Raw genomic sequence first — 16,929 nt, 5'->3', positions numbered from 1 at the left:
CAAGATTTTATTAAAAGTCTTTACAGAGCAACATCCAGATTCCAGAATACAGCTGCCAAGGAGGCCCTGTTATGCTGTGGGGACTGACTGGGGCATGGCAGGTGGCTCTGGCTTCCCACCATTCTATTCTGAGATGGGAGTGGTGGGCAGTATCTCATCTTTGGGTTCCAGGATGCTCCCTTGGTCAGGCAGGGTCTTCTTAGGGCTAGTCTTACCAGTTGGATCCCAGGGCAGCATGATCTTCACCTTGATGCCCAGCATACCCTGCCTGAGCAACACATGGCGCACAGCAGCATCAATGTAGTAGTTAACAGGGTCTCCCCTGTGGATCATCAGGCCATGCACAAACTTCATGGATTTAGCCCTCTGTCCTCGGAGTTTCCCAGACACCACGACCTCGCAGCCTTTGGCCCCGCTCTCCATGATGAACCGCAGCACACCATAGCAGGCCCTCCGCACAGCAAGCCCTCCTAGGAGTTTGTAACGCAGAGACTCTGCCTGGGCAATGGCACACAGACCTCTAGTGGCCACCTTTTCAGCATAAAGCTCTACACTGCCCTCTGGAAAGCCAAACCTTTTCTGAACCACAGCAGTCAGTTCCGGAATCCGTGGACCCTTCTCACCAAGAACATTCTGTGTTCTGGTGGCTAAGATAATGATATCTGTCCTGGTTGGTGTAACTCACACCTCAACTCCAGAGTAGCATTCTTCAGCCAGCTCCCAAGTAAGAAACTCATTCAGTTCAGCTTTGAAGATGCCATCAGTGACAAACTTCCACTTCTTGGAAATTTGCACAGCCATCTTGCCGCTGCGCACCGCCAAAAGGAAAGCCAAAATATATTTTTAAAATGAGACTTGAAAGTCAAAATTACTTCTTGATCCATGGGGCTACATAATGGATGTTGTGTTAGTAGGCATGAAAACATTATTAATCTCCTTGTATAGCTCCATCAGAGCTCTTGGGTGACCAGGTGCATTGTCAGTGAGCAGTAATATTTTGAAAGGAATCCTTTTTTCTTTTTTTTTTTTCCGAGAAGGAGTCTCGCTCTGTCCCCTAGGCTGGAGTGCAGTGGCGCGATCTCGGCTCACTGTAAGCTCTGCCTCCTGGGTTCACACCATTCTCCTGCCTCAGCCTCCCGAGTAACTGGGACTACAGGCACCTGCCACCACACCTGGCTAATTTTTTGTATTTTTAGTAGAGACGGGATTTCACCGTGTTAGCCAGGATGGTCTCGATATCCTGACCTCGTGATCTGCCCACTGTGGCCTCCCAAAGTGGTGGGATTACAGGTGTGAGCCACCACACCCAGCCTAGGAATCTTTTTTTCTGAGCAGTAGTCTGAATAGTGGGGTTAAAATATTCAGTAGCTGTAACTACAGGCATGCACCACTGAGCCTGGCTGTCCGTTGTTTGTTTAAGACTTAATATTTTAAGATTAGTTCATGGCAAAATTAAGAGGAAAGCACAGAGATTTTCCATACACCTTCTGCCCCAACATATGCATAGCCTCTCCCATTATTAGCATCCCCCACTGGAGTAGTACATTTGTTACAATAGATGAACAAACTGTAGGGGTGACGGAAACTTTTACTGCACCCTCTGAAGTTTCTGTAGTTGAATCTGTGATAAACTGAAAGCAGACAGATTAATAGGAGAAAGGCATACAGATTTATTATGTGCATATACACAAGAGTCTCACAAAATAAAAGACTCAGGCCAGATGATTGGAATTTTTATAGTATCTGTAGCTGCAGAAAGAAATAGGGGCTTGGGACTTCTAGGGAGTGGAGGTGAGGACAGACACCTTTGGGAGGATGAGAGGAAGAAATCTAGTGAACAAAGGTTGTCTTGTTTTGTAGATTAAAATATCTTGGGAGCAGCCCTCCAAAGAATGGGTAAAGCTTCTCTGGGTGAGGTTGTTAACCTTTAGTCTCTTTTTCCTGTGGTACGGTCTTTCCACATCCATCTTTAGGCAGATTAGGGGTCCTCAGAGAAAACCAGCTTGCATCCGCTGGTTCCCTGCTGTTCCCCAGTCAGGATACCAAAGAGCCTTAATTTGGGGTATCATTTTCTGAGCCCTCACACTACATTGACACATTAAGATCACCCAGAGTTCATCATTTACATGTAGGGTTTACTCTTGTTTTCTTACTTTCTATGAGTTTAGACAAATGTGTAATGACATGTATCCATCTTTATGGTAGTATACAGTATATTTTCACTGCCCTAAAAGTTCTCTCTGCCCTGCTGGTTCATCCCCCTCACCAATCTCTCATAACCCACAACTGTGATTCCCAATGGGTTCTACTTGCCTTCTGCCAGAGGAAGCCAATTTATCAAGACAGGGGAATTTTTTATGGAGAAACTGTTTAATACACGTAGAGCCAATTAAATGGGAGACTGGAGTTTTACTATTACATCAGCCTCGCTGAAAATTTGGAAGCTAGGATTTTTAAAAGATAGTTTTGCAGGCATGGACTAGGGAATGGGGAATGCTGATTGGTTAAGTTAGGGATGAAATCATAGGGAGTTGAATCTGTCCTCTTGCATGGAGTCAGTTCCTGGGTGGGAGGTCACAAGACCAGATGTCCCAGTTTATGGGTCTGGCCAGTGGATCTGTTAGAATGCAGGGTCTGAAAAATATGTCAAACATCAGTCTTACATTTTACAGTAGTAATGTTATCCATTGGAGCAATTGAGGAGGTTAGGAAGTTTATGGCCTCTGCGTGACTTCTGAGCCATTATTTTATTTGTTTGTTTGTTTATTTATTTATTTTGAGATGAAGTCTTGCTCTGTCGCCCAGGCTGCGATGCAATGGCACAGTATCAGGTCACTGCAACCCCTGTCTCCCAGGTTCAAGCAATCCTCGTGCCTCAGCCTCCTGAGTAGCTGGGACTACAGATGTGTGCCACAATGCCCAGCAAATTTTTGTAGGCATTGTGGTTTAGTAGAGACAGGGTTTTGCCATGTTGGGCAGTCTTGAACTCCTGTCCTCAAGCGATCTGCCCACGATGGCCTCCCAAAGTGCTGGGATTACAGGCATGAACCACTGCTTCTGGCCCTGAGCCATTATTGCTAATTTTGTGGCAAATTTGTTACTTTTACAAAGGTGGTCTAGTCTCCAAGCAAGGAGACTTTTGGGGAGGGACTGTTATTGTCTTTGTTTCAAAGTTAAAGTGTAAATTCCTCCCAAAGTTAGCTAGACCTACTACACCCAGGAACGAACAAGGGCAGTTTGGGGGTTAAAGGCAAGATGGAGTTGGTTAGGTCATATCTCTTTCACTGTCATAATTTGTTATAATTTTTGCAAAGGTGGTTTCTCCACTGATCTGTGTACTCTTGCCCTAGTTTTGCCTTTTCTGGCATGTTACATGTTGGAATCATGCAGAATGTAGCCTTTTCAAATTGGCTTCTTGGTTGCTTTTATTTGGTAATATGCATTTAAGTTTCCTACAAGTCTTTTCATGGCTTGATCATTTCTTTTTAGCTCTGATTAATATTTCATTGTCTGGATGTACTACAGTTTGTCCATCTACCTACTGGAGGATATCCTGGTTGCTTCCAAGTTTTGTCAATTATGAATGAAGCTTCAGTAAACATCTGTTTGCAGGTTTTTGAGTATACATAATTTTTCAACTTCTTTGGATAAATACCAAGGAAAGCAATTGCTGGATCATATGGTAAGAGTAGGTTTAGTTTTGTAAGAAGTTGTAAAGTGTCTTCCAAAGTGGCTGTACCATTTTACATTTCCACAGCAGTGAATGAGAGTTTCTATAGCATATCCTTGCCAGCGTTTTGGTGGTTTCAGTGTTTTGGATGTTGGCTGTTTTAGTTAAGGTGTATAGTGATATCTCATTGTGTTTTAATTCTCATTTTCCTAATTGCCACGTGTGTCTGTGTGAAGAGACCACCAAAAAGGCTTTGTGTGAGCAACATGGCTGTTTATTTCACCTGGGTGCAGGCAGGCTGAGTCTGAAAAGAGAGTCAGCAAAGGGTAGTGGGATTATCATTAGTTCTTACAGGTTTTGGGATAGGTGGTGGAGTTAGGAGCAATGTTTTGTGGGCAGAGGGTGGATCTCCCAAAGTACATTCTCAAGGGTGGGGAGAATTACAAAGAACCTTCTTAAGGGTGGGGAAGATTACAAAGTACATTGATCAGTTATGGTGGGGCAGAAACAAATCACAATGGTGGATTGTCATCAATTAAGTCTATTTTCACTTCTTTTGTGAATCTTCAGTTGCTTCAGGCCATCTGGATATATACGTGCAGGTCACAGGGGATATGATGGTTTAGCTTGGGCTCAGAGGCCTGACATTCCTGTCTTCTTAATAAGAAAAGCAGGTTGGGCGTGGTGTCTCACGCCTGTAATCCCAGCACTTTGGGAGGCTGAGGCAGGCAGATCACAAGGTCAGGAGATCAAGACCATCCTGGCTAACACGATGAAACCCCATCTCTACTAAAAATACAAAAAAATTAGCCAGGCGTGGTGGCGGGTGCCTGTAGTCCCAGCTACTCGGGAGGCTGAGGCAGGAGAATGGAGTGAACCTGGGAGGCGGAGCTTGCAGTGAGCTGAAATCGCGCCACTGCACTCCAGCCTGGGTGACACAGCGAGACTCTTGTTAAAAAAAAAAAAAAAAAAAAAAAAAACAAACGAAAAAGAAAAGCAAAACAAACTAGTGGTGAAGTGTTAGAGCAGCAAAAAATTTTGGGGGTGATATGGAGAGATAATGGGCAATGTTTCTCAGGGCTGCTTCCAGTGGGATTAGGGGCAGTGTGGTAACCTACAATGGGAGAGATTCAACTGAAGAAAGATTTCGGGGTAACAGGTGATATTGTGGGGTTGTTAGAAGGAGCATTTGTCATATAGAATTATTGGTGATGGCCTGGATATGGTTTTATATGAATTGAGAAACTAAGTGAAAGACACAAGGTCTGAATAAAAGAGGGAGAAAAATAGAGATTAAAGGACTAAGAATTAGGAGTACCCAGGACATCCAATTAGAGAGTGTCCAAGGGGGTTCAACGTTATTTTTTGCTTGGATGGCGAGTTTTTGGGTTCTATCCTTGAGTTTTTTTATGTTGTCTTATACCAGGCCAGATTGATTTAGGTAAAAACAACACTCTTCATTTAAAAATATACAGAGTCCTCCTTTTTCAGCAGTGAGTAAATTGAGGTCTCAGTGGTTCTGGAGGACAACTGCAGCTAAAGAGTCAACCTGGACTTGGAGAACAGATAAAGTTTGTGATATGTCTGTAATGCTAGCAGAGAAGTCATTAGGCTGCGGAATGTTGTGACAGAGGTTGAGATGCCTGCTATTCCAGTTCCAAGTGCAATAGTGGAGGCAGAAAGTCCTAGACCCACAAGTAGAGGGATTGGTGGGATGACGCTTTTTTTGTCATGTTGGTGTCATGAGGGGGACAGGCAGTTCGTTCCCATCTGCAAACTGGATTTAGGGGGTAAGGAAGACTAGAGTACATGTGCCCATCCAGTTGGCAGGTAGGCACATGTAGGTGGAAGAAACACATAAAAAGAAGAGACCTTGTATCAGGCAGAACTGGAAATGTAAAGTGAAAAGGTGAGAGGGTGTACTGAAAGAGGAATCCTGCACCCAAAATCCTAGAGATCCAGCAAGGGCAGCAGCCATTAGAGGTTGTGATGGGGATTGATGGTGCAAGTGCATAGTGGGAGGGATTTGTCTTTCATGGTGTATGAGAAAGCGCGTAGTGTCTACAAGTAACCTTGCACTGCTATTCATGGGGCTGGGTATAAGCAAGCAAGAGGAGGGGCTAGGAGGAGATTCAGATGAGCAGGAGGAGGGTAGCCAAGGATGGAGTGAGATGCAGGGTAGGTGTCTTCCTAAACAATAGTAACTGCCAGTGTTTTTTAGTTTGTCAGTAATGATAGAGGGCTTATCAGTAACGTGAAGTTGGAATGCTCTCATCCGTTTGGTCATGTGTGTGACTGGGTTCTGGAGATAAAGAGTAAAGGAACATTTGGACAGTGGAAGGTTGCCTAAAGGTTTACCTTGTGTGAGATTCCAGTAGGCTGTTGTCGGGGGATGCATAAAGGAGCGGCAACAGGGATAGCTGTTTGTGTGGTTAGGGGTCCAAATATGGGGGGTGGGGTGGAATTGACATAAGGAGAAAGGTGCCATAAATAGATGCGGAGAAGTGTGGCAGCTTGTTGGTGTGAAATGTCTGGGGAGTTCTCACCAAATTTGTCTAGAGAGTAACAGAGGTTCCTCAGGTGGGTAAAGATGAGGGCTATTAAAGGAGGTTCTGAGGTACAGGGAGATGGGAGAGGTAGCCCAGTTGGCCTGTAGAGCGGGGATGGCTGTGTAAGAGCAGGAAGAAAGGGAAACACATAGCCAACAGTTCTTTGCTAGAGAAGGATTGGAGGCAGTGAGGAGAGAGTGGGTGAGATTGATAGTATGCTGGAGGTAACTAGGGAGCGGTAGAGAGTGGCATAAGAATGGGAATGAGATTAAGAGTGAGTATAAAAGTAAACAATAGAACTTCATCAGGGTGGAAGTATTGGAGGGTGCCCTGTCAGCAAAGATCATCTATCCACTCCAAGAGGGAGTCAAGAGTGGCAGTTAGGGGATAACCAGGAGACATCAGCTGTGATGACTTGGAGAAACAATGTAAACCAGCAATGTAAACAAGAGCAGGTCATTTATGAGTAGTTGAGAGTGGTGAATAGGAGTATGACTAGACAGAATATGGTAGGGATGACAAGTTTTTGGGGCGCAGTCCAAGTAGTGGGGGTGACTGCATAAAGCCCTGTTGCAACGAATAGGGCAAGGATGGATAGACCTAATAGAATGAAAAGATATATTAGGCTCGTAAGGGTTATTATTGTTCTTCAGAAATGCGAGTGAGTTTAAGGGAAGTAGGAGAGAGTACTTGAGACTTCCAGGAGGAAGAGGAAATATCAGGCTGGCTGTTTGATGGACACAGCTTTTTTCTGGAACAGCGAAGCCAGTGGGGAGGGTCTTGCAGGCGGCTGGCGGTTGGGGTACTATAGATGGATTAAGTAGGGTCCATTCCATCTAGGCTGTAGAGTTTAAGGGGTCAAATTCTTTTTTTTTTTTTTGAGACGGAGTCTCGCTCTGTTGCCCAGGCTGGAGTGCAGTGGCACAATCTCGGCTCACTGCAAGCTCTGCCTCCTGGTTTCACGCCATTCTCCTGCCTCAGTCTCCCGAGTAGCTGGGACTAGAGGCGCCCGCCACCACGCCCGGCTAATTTTTTTTTTGTTTTTAGTAGAGACGGGGTTTCACTGTGTCAGCCAGGATGATCTCGATCTCCTGACTGCGTGATCTGCCCGCCTCAGCCTCCCAAAGTGCTGGGATTATAGGCGTGAGCCACCGCTCCCGGCCGAGGGGTCAGATTCTTAACAAGAACTGATCGTCTAGCCAGGGTGGCTTCATATGGCTGGGCATCTGGAGTGAGCAAGAGAAGATGAGCAGCCTTGGAGGGCTGGAAGATAGTTACCTAGAGGGCTGATGTCTGGGACGAGGCTGGGGCTGAGTAAGAAAGTGCATCCATATAAAAGTTCAAATGGACTGTAACCTGTAGCATCTTGAGGACAGGCTCTAATTCTGAGAAGGGCAAGAGGTAAAAATACTGTCCAGTCCTTTTAAAGTTGGAGGCTGAGCTTGGTGAGGTGTGTCTTTAAAAGACCATTAGTCCGTTCTACCTTCCCTGAAGATTAAGGATGGTAAGGGGTATGAAGGTTTCACTGAATGCCAAGAGCCTGAGAAGCTGCTTGGGTGATTTGACTAATAAAGGCCGGTCCGTTATCGGACTATATAGAGGTGGGAAGGCCAAACCAAGGAATTATGTCTAACAAAAGAGAAGAAATGACCACAGTGGCCTTCTCAGACCCTGTGGGAAAGGCCTCTACCCATCCAATGAAAGTGTCTACCCAGGCCAAGAGGTATTTTAGTTTCCTGACTCGGGGCATCTGAGTAAAGTCAATTTGCCAGTCCTGGGCAGGGACAAATTCCCGAGCTTGATGTGTAGGGAAGGGAGGGGGCCTGAACAATCCCTGAGGAGTAGTAGAATAGCAAATGGAACACTGAGAAGTGATTTCCTTGAGGATAGATTTCCACGATGGAAAGGAAATGAGAGGTTATGAAATGACGATAGAATAGAATTGGCCTGTGAGGCTGAAAGGAGATATTTTCCTTGTCCAAGAACCATTTGCCTTGTGTGGGAAGAGATTGATAGGTGGAAGTTTCAGTGGGAGAGTAGCTGGGAGTGACCAATGATAAGGAGAAAAACTGGCCACGAGGGACAGAAGTTGGAATGCTAGCATGCAGCATAAGCGTTGCCCTGAGCGATGGGATCTGATGCCTTTTGGTGACCCTTGCAGTGTATGACTCCAGCTTCCTTTGGAAGTAAAGCAGCCTTGAGAAGAGTTTTTATTAAAGAGGCATTAATGATGGAGGACCTTGCGTAGTGAGGAAAGCTCTTTCAGCCCGTATAACAGCATGGTGATACAGGATATGGAAGGCATATTTAGAGTCAGCATAAATATTGACGTGTAATTCCTTTGCAAGAGTGAGGGCTTGAGTTAAGGCAATGAGTTTGGCTTGCTGAAAGGTAGTGGGGGGGGCAGAGCGGTAGCCTCAGTGATAGATGCGGAAGATACTATAGCACAGCCTGCCTTTGCTGGTGTATGGCGATTAGGCCTGGTGGAACTGCCATCAGTAAACCAGGTGTGATCAGGGTGAGGAACAGGAAAGAAGGAAATATGGGGAAATGGAGTGAATGCCAGGTGTATCAGAGAGATACAGTCATGGGGGTCAGGTGTGGTATCAGGAATAATGTGGGAGGACGGATTGAAGTCTGGGCCAGGAACAATGGTAACTGTGGGAGACTCAATAAAGAGTGAGTACAGCTGAAGGAGCTGGGGAGCAGAAAGCATTTGTGTCAGGTGTGAGGAAGAAAATAGATTTTGGAAGTTTTGAGAACTGTAGAGAGTGAGTTGAGCATAGTTTGTGATTTTGAAGGCCTCTAAAAGTATCAAGGCGGCGGCAGCCGCCACGTGGAGACATGATGGCCAACCTAAAACAGTAAGGTCAAGTTGTTTGGACAAAAAGGCTACAGGGCACGGTCCCGGTCTTTGTGTAAGAATTCCTACTGCATGACCCTGCACTTAGGCTGTGTGTAATGAAAAGGGTTGGGATGACTTAGGGAGACCTAGTGTGGGAGCAGTCGCTAAAGCTGTCTTCAAGGAACGGAAAGAGGAGTGGGGAAAAGATTTAGGATCTAAAGGGTCAGCTAGATTTCCTTTTGTGAGTTTATATAATGGTTTTGTTAGGATGGCAAAACCAAGTATCCAAAGGCAAAAGTATCCAACCATGCCTAGGAAGGAGAGGAGTTGTTTTGTAGAAGGGGTTGGGGTTTGAGAGATCAGTCGGACACGATTGGCAGGGAGAGCACGTGTGTTTTTATGAAGAATTATGCTGAGGTAGGTAACGGATGGAGAAGAAATTTGAGCTTTGGAGGGGGATAACCAATATCCGTTGGAGAATAAATGTTGAAGGAGCAGGAGGGTGTCTTGTTGAGAAGATTCAAAGGAGGGGCTACAAAGTAGAAGGTCATCAATATATTGAATAAGGTGAGAAGCAGAGGGGTGGAAAGAAAGTAAATCATGAGAAAGAGCTTGGCTGAAGTAATGAGGGCTGTCCCTGAAACCTTGCAGCAGTACAGCCCGGGTAAGCTCCTGGGACTCATGGGTGTCAGGGTCAGTCCAGGTAAAAGCAAAGAGACACTGGGATGAGGGGTGTAGGGGAATAGTGAAAAAAGGCATCTTTAAGATCAAGAATAGAATAGTGAGTTGTGGAGGAAGGTATTGAGGACAAAAGAGTGTACGGGTTGGGCACCACAGGGTGGATAGGCAAAACAATTTGGTTGATAAGACGCAGATCCTGAACTAACCTGTAAGACTTGTCCAGTTTTTGAACAGGTAAAATGGGAGAATTGCAACAAGAATTTATAGGTTTTAGAAGCCCATGCTGTAGCAGGCGAGTGATAATAGGCTTTAATCCCTTTAAAGCCTTTTGTGGGATGGGATACTGGCGTTGAGCAGGGTAAGGGTGATTAGGTTTTAATGGGATGGTAATGGGCATGTGATTGGTTGTCAGGGAGGGAGTGGAGGTGTCCCATACTTGTGGGTTAAGGTAGGGGGATACGAGAGGAAGACGCAAAGGAGGCTTTGGGTTGGGAAGAAGGGTAGCAATGAGATGTGGCTGTAGTCCAGCAATAATCAGGGAAGCAGATAATTTGGTTAAAATGTCTCAGCCTAATAAGGGAACTGGGCAGGAGGGGATAACTAAAAAGAGTGCATAAAAGAATATTGTCCTCATTGGCACCTGCGTGGGGTAGTTTTAACGGGTTTTGAAGCTTGGCTATCAATACCCACAACAGTTATGGGGGCAAGGGAAACAGGCCCTTGAAAAGAAGGTCATGTGGAGTGGGTAGCCCCCATATTGATTGAACAGGGGACGGACTTACCCTCTACTATAAGAGTGACCCGAATCTCAGTGTCCGTGATGGTCCAGGGGGCTTCCAAGGCGATCGGGCAGCGTCAGTCTTCAGCTGCTAAGCCGAGGAGATCTGGGAAGGAGTTGGCCAAGGAATGTTGGATTGGGGATCCAGGGGCTTTAGGAGCAGTGGCAATGTGAGTTGGATAGTCCGACCTCCAGTAGGGGCCTGCACAGATGAGGCACGGCTTAGGAGGAATCCCGGGCTGCAGGCATTCTGAGGCCCAGTGGCCAGGCTTTTGGCATTTGAAGCAAGGTCCATGACGATATTTTGAAGGAGCCCCTGGGAGCTGTGGCTTGGATGTTCTGAAGTTCTTGTAAGCTGGAGACATGGTTGTGGGTTGTCTTACAGTGGAGGGGAGACATGGTTGTGGGTTGTCTTACAGCAGAGGCAAGTAGCCATAACTCAGAAATGCGATGGTGTCTGCCTACCTCCTCTATATTATTGTACACCTTGAAGGCGAGGTTGACTAATTCCTGTTGTGGGGTTTGAGGGCCGGATTCCAATTTTTGAAGCTTTTTTTCTAATATCAGGAGCTGACTGGCTGATAAAATGCATATTACGAATAAGGCGGCCTTCTGGCCCCTCTGGGTCTAGGGCGGTAAAGTGTCTTAAAGGTTGCTGCTAAGCGGGCCATGAACTGGGCTGGGTTTTCATCTTTACCTTGGGTAGTTTAAGTTTGTCATAATTAACAGCTTTGTAAGCTGCTTTTTTAAGCCCTTCAACTAGGCAGGAAACCATGTAATCTCACCTAGCTATACCTGTGGAATCTGCCTGATAGTTCCATTGGGGATCTTCTCGGGGAACTGCTCTAATGCTTTCCTGGAGGTCTAGCTTATGAAGCCCGCGGTTATCAGTGTGAGATTGGGCTAGAGAAGAAACTCTTTCCCGTTCATCTGGGAAGAGGATAGAAGTTAGCATGACCTTTAAGTCACTCCAGGTAAAATTGTAGAACAGAGTTAGATATCGGAATTCCTGTATATATTTAGTGGGGTCTGATGAGAAAGAGCCCAACGCTGGCTGATTTGGGAAAGATCTGTTAGAGAAAAAGGCATATGTACCCTGACTATGCCTTCACCTGCAGCCACCTCTCTGTAAGAGGAAATTGTTGGGCAGGTGGGAGAGAGCTAGTCACAGAACGAAACTGTAAACCAGACCAGGTGTGGGGAGGGGAGGTAATAGAAGGGTTACAGGGTGAGGGAGCAGAGGCTGAAGAAGAGTTGGAGCCTGATACAGCTTGGCGGGGAGCAACCTGAGGAGGAGCAGTCTGGGGAGGAGGTGAGAGGTTAGATGGGTCAGTAGAAAAGGAAGACTCACAAGACTCAGCGACACTTGGGGTTGGGACCGAAGGGACAGGCAGGAGGGAAAGAAGGAGGATGTGGGATGAGTCACCTTGGGAACAGATATTAGTGAGGGAATGAAGTGTGAAAAATGCCTGGACATAAGTCACCTCAGACCATTTGCCCATTTTCAACAAAAATTATCTAGGTCTCTTAGGATGGAGAAATCAAAAGTTCCATTTTCTGGCCATTTAGAACCATTGTGGAGTTTGTATTGGGGCCAAGCAGTGTTGCAGAAGAAAATCAGATGCTTAGATTTTAGGTCAGGCGAGAGTTGAGGTTTTAAGTTCTTGAGAACACAGGCTAAGGGAGAAGAAGGAGGAATGGAGGGTGGAAGGTTGCTCATAGTAAAGGAAGCAAGTTTAAAGAAAAGGGTAGAGACACGGAGAAGGGGGTGGGGAGCAGCCAAAGCAGGTGTCCCCACAATTGACTTGCCACCAAGGGAATGTGAGTGAATGACCAAGGCAGGCACCCTGTGGTGATCAGGCACTAGTGGAATGTGGGTGAATAATCAGGCAGGCATCCCTGCAGTGATTAAACACCGAGGAGGGAAGACTGTCTTCCCGAGTTCGTGACCGGCGCCGGAGTTTTGGGTCCACAGATAAACTGTGTCTCCTTTGTCTCTACTAGAGAGGAAAAAGAACAGGAATTGGAAGGACAGGGACATTGACAGGTAGCGAGAGAGGCTGGAGAAGAGAGTGAAAAGACCGCTTACACGATTTGAAATTGGTGCGATGTTCCTTGGGCTGGTGGGTCTGAGAACCTGAGGTCGTAGGTGGATCTCTTCACGGAATGAGGGTGAGGACAGCAGACTTGTCTCCCGAAGGAGTCCCTCTGACCCGGGTGTTCGGCACCAATTGTCACGCAAGTCCGTGTGAAGAGACCACCAAACAGGCTTTGTGTGAGCAACAAGGCTGTTTATTGCACCTGGGTGCTGCCGGACTGAGTCCGAAAAGAGTCAGCAAAGGGTGGTGGGATTATCATTAGTTCTTATAGGTTTTGGGATAGGGGGTGGAGTTAGGAACAAAGTTTTGCAGGCAGGGCGTGGATCTCACAAAGTACATTCTCAAGGGTGGGGAGAATTACAAAGAACCTTCCTAAGGGTGGGAGAGATTACAAAGTACATTGATGAGTTAAGGTGGGGCAGAAAAATCACAATGGTGGATTGTCATCAGTTAAGGCTATTTTCACTTCTTTTGTGAATCTTCAGTTGCTTCAGGCCATCCGGATGTATACATGCAGGTCACAGGGGATATGATGGCTTAGCTTGGGTAAAGAGGCCTGACACTAAAGACTACAGTTGATGATGAACATCTTGTGCTTATTTTTCACCTTTATATTGTCTTTGGTGAAATGTCTGCTCATTTTGCCCATTTTCCAATTGGATTTTTTCTTTTTCCTATTTTGAGAATTTTTGATACATTCTAAATACTAGCCCTTTGTCAGTTATGTGGTTTGCAAATATTTTCTCCTAGTCTGTAGCTTTTTTTTGTTTTTTTGTTTTTTTTTTTTTTTTCTATCCTTTTAAGTCTTTTTCAGAGCAGAAGTTTTAAATTTTGATGAAACCCAATTTATCATTTTTTCCTTTTTGGGGTTATTCTTTTGGTGTCAAGTGTAAGAACTCTTTACCTACTTCTAGGTCCTGAAGATTTGCTCCTGTTTTGTTTTTTGTTTTGTTTTTATTTTTGATAATTTTATGTTTTACATTTAAGCCCATGATCTATTTTGAATTAACTTTTCCATATGATTCGAAGTTTTAGGTCAAGGTTTATTTATTTAGTTAGTTTTGCTTAGGGATATCCAGTTGCTTCAGCATAATTTGTTAAAAGACTATTTCTCCTGCATTTAATTACTTGGGTACCTTAGTAAAAAATCAGTTAGGCATATTTGTCAGCCTAGTGTTTTCTTTCTATTTCCATGTCTATTAGCTGTCATACTGTCTTGTTTCCTGTGGCAATACATTAATCCTTAACATCAGAGTTACTCTTTTCACTTAATTCATCTATTTCAGAATTGTTTTGGCTATATTAGAACCTTTATTTTCCACTGTATATTTTATAATAAGCTTGTCTTTATCTACAAAAAACATATCTGGGATTTTGATTGGAATTGAATTAAACTATAGAGGTCAGTTTGGGGAGCATTAATATATTTTCTGTGCTGAATTGCTTCAGTTTTAAAATTTAAATTTAAATTAAAATGAAATCAAATCAAGAATTGAGTTCCTCGTTCAGTCTCAGTAATCATGTTTCAAGTGCTCAGTAGTCATCTTGATTTGTGGCTTCTCTATTGGACAGTGTAGCTCCGGACTCCTGTGCCTGCTGGTCCTTGTTTCTTGAACACCTTCCTTTGATATAGCTTGGCCAACTTCTTATCCTTTTAGATTCAGCTTAGATGGCACATTTTCCTGGAAACCTTTTCTGCCCCATGCCTCATTTCTCAGCCCAAGTGCTCCTATTGAACTCTGTTCATTTCTATTTGTGGCAGTTATTATGCACTTGCTGCTCTTCATTATATTGTGTGGTGATTAACTGCCTTATTACTTGTGTGTTTTTCCACTAAATTATAAGCTGCTTTAAATCAGAAATTGTGAAATCATCTTTATATCCCTAGCACTTGATATTTAGTGTATATACAATAAGTAACTGGGGATATATGGACACAGTAGTATCACATCTAGTTATTTATATGGTGACTACTTATTTTCTAGAATTGTAGTCTCTAAACTTTTGGAGCATATATTAATCATGTGTATATACATTGTAAATTCTGAACTGTCTTATCATTAGCTGATGTCTGAAGCATGATACATTACCTAGTGGGGAGTATTCATTAATAACAGTAGATGTCAATTTGCATTCCAAGTAGTCTTCTTGATATTTTTGAAAGTTTTAGGTTGTTTTTAGACTTAATTATATTGCCACTTTTTAAAAAAGTATGGTACATTTGTCATAACTAATGAACTAATATTGACACATTATTACTAATCAAAGTCCATTCTTGTTCACATTTAGTCTTTTATTTACATTAACTTAGGTCATTAGCCTAATGACCTTTTTCTGTTCCCAGATTCCACCCAGGAGACCACATTCTATTTAGTTGTTATGTCACCTTAGCCCTCTAGGCAGTGACAGTTTCTCAGTCTTTCCCTGACCTTGTCTTTTGATGACCTTGACAGTTTTGAAGGTACACATAATATTTTGTAGAATGTCCCTCAATTGGGATTTGTCTAATGTCTTTCTCATGAAAAAATTGGGGTTATGAGTTGTTGAGAGGAAAACCATAGAGGTAAAGTGCCATTCCCACCATATCAGGTGTACATTATTGCCATTGTTTTTACCTCATTAATGTGGCTGATGAGCTTGCACTAATAGTTGGAAAAGTATTCTCCACTGTTTTCTTCTTTTGCTTGTGCTTGCATTATTAATATTGTCTTAGAACATTTCTTATGGGCATCTTTTGAAGTTATCTGTGCATTTTAGGAGTCAGTTTAATTAAACTAGATAATATAAATTTAAATCCATTTAACTGACATATCAAACTGTAGCACATATAAATACCATACATCAAAAGCAAATACAGGGGTATAGGTGGAGTTTTCTTCAGTGCAGGGGAGTAGGAGAACTTCTGTTCTTCCCTCATATTATTTATTGCATGTATTCTACATGACCTAGACGGTATGTTACACAGTCATAAGGATGTTAAAGATAATCTATACATATTAATAAAAAGAAATTCCTCTTTTTAAATTTTTTTTATATATACATATATTTTGGAGTGAATTTTTTTAAAATTATACTTTAAGTTCTGGAGTACATGCGCACAACATGCAGGTTTGTTACATAGGTATACATGTGCCATGTTGATTTGTTGCACCCATCAACTCATCATTTACATTAGGTATTTCTCTTAATGCCATCCCTCCCCCAGCCCCCCACCCGCCGACAGGCCCCTCCCTGTGTCCATGTGTTCTCGTTATTCCCCTCCCACTTTTAAGTGAGAACATTCCGTGTTTGGTTTTCTAACCAGAAATTTTAAATAGGAATTCTATTATTTTTCCCCTTACCCTAGTGGATTGCCTTGCTGTGTGTAATCTCTATCCCTGGGATACTGACAATTGACTCTGGACACTAATTGTCTAGTAGAGAACTAACAGAATTTCAAAAGTCATCATTTTACTAGCTTCCTAAGTTGATTGTTTTTACATTCTCTAGACTTTTTCAAGTTAGACTTCTGTATGTGGTATCCTTGCTATGATAGTTCCCTTCTATTTCCTGACAAACAAGATGGGTTGTATATTGGGGTTCTGACCTTGTAGTTAGTCAGAACCCTGGGAATCCTTATAGAAATACAATCATTGCTAGGTTACTTGTCTTAAAATTTTCTTTTGGGGCTAGGTTAATTGAGAGAGCACTTTTAGCAGGCTAACAGTTTTATTTCCACGAATATAGAATATAAAAGCTTTTACCCATGAACCTTTTTTGTTGTTGTTTAATGTTTCCATTTCTTCTGATCCTATAAACATCTTAGTTTCCCCATGTTTTTTGTTTGTTTGTTTGTTTGTTGAGACAAAGTCTCACTCTGTTGCCCAGGCTGGAGCGCAGTGGCGCAATCTTGGCTCACTGCAATCTCTGTCTCCCGGGTTCAAGCGATTCTCAATTCTCGTGCCCCAGCCTCCTGAGTAGCTAGGATTACAGGCACCTGCCACCACGTCTGGCTAATTTTTGTATTTTTAATAGAGATGGGGTTTCACCATGTTGGCCAGGCTAGTCTCAGACTGACCTCAGGTGATCTACCTGCCTCAGCCTCTCAAAGTGCTGGGATTACAGATGTGAGCCACTGCACCCAGCGAGTTTCCCCATGTTTTTGAGTAATTTTTGAAATGGAAATACGCATGACCAATGTCATTGGAAAAAATGATTAAAAAATAATATAGACCATGATCACTGTAAGAAACCCAGTGTATAGAATATGATCTTAAACTGTGATAAAATAGGACTAATAGGAGATTTTTAACTTTAGCAGACTTCTT

At 43.6% G+C, this 16,929-nt stretch overlaps 1 protein-coding gene and 1 pseudogene across 1 annotated transcript in view; one reads left to right on the top strand and one right to left on the bottom strand.

The window, feature by feature from the left end:
• Nucleotides 1-16,929, top strand: part of SDHAF3 (succinate dehydrogenase complex assembly factor 3) — an 81,201-nt gene that overhangs the window by 29,921 nt on the left and 34,351 nt on the right. The gene's annotated exons all lie outside the window — the stretch shown is intronic.
• LOC103226512 (small ribosomal subunit protein uS3 pseudogene) lies at nucleotides 55-823 on the bottom strand (annotated as a pseudogene).

The sequence above is a fragment of the Chlorocebus sabaeus genome, chromosome 21, assembly GCF_047675955.1.
Source record: "Chlorocebus sabaeus isolate Y175 chromosome 21, mChlSab1.0.hap1, whole genome shotgun sequence".
Lineage (NCBI taxonomy): Eukaryota > Metazoa > Chordata > Mammalia > Primates > Cercopithecidae > Chlorocebus > Chlorocebus sabaeus.
The sequence above is the reverse complement of the archived record's forward strand: the minus strand, read 5'-3'. Positions and strand labels throughout refer to the sequence as shown.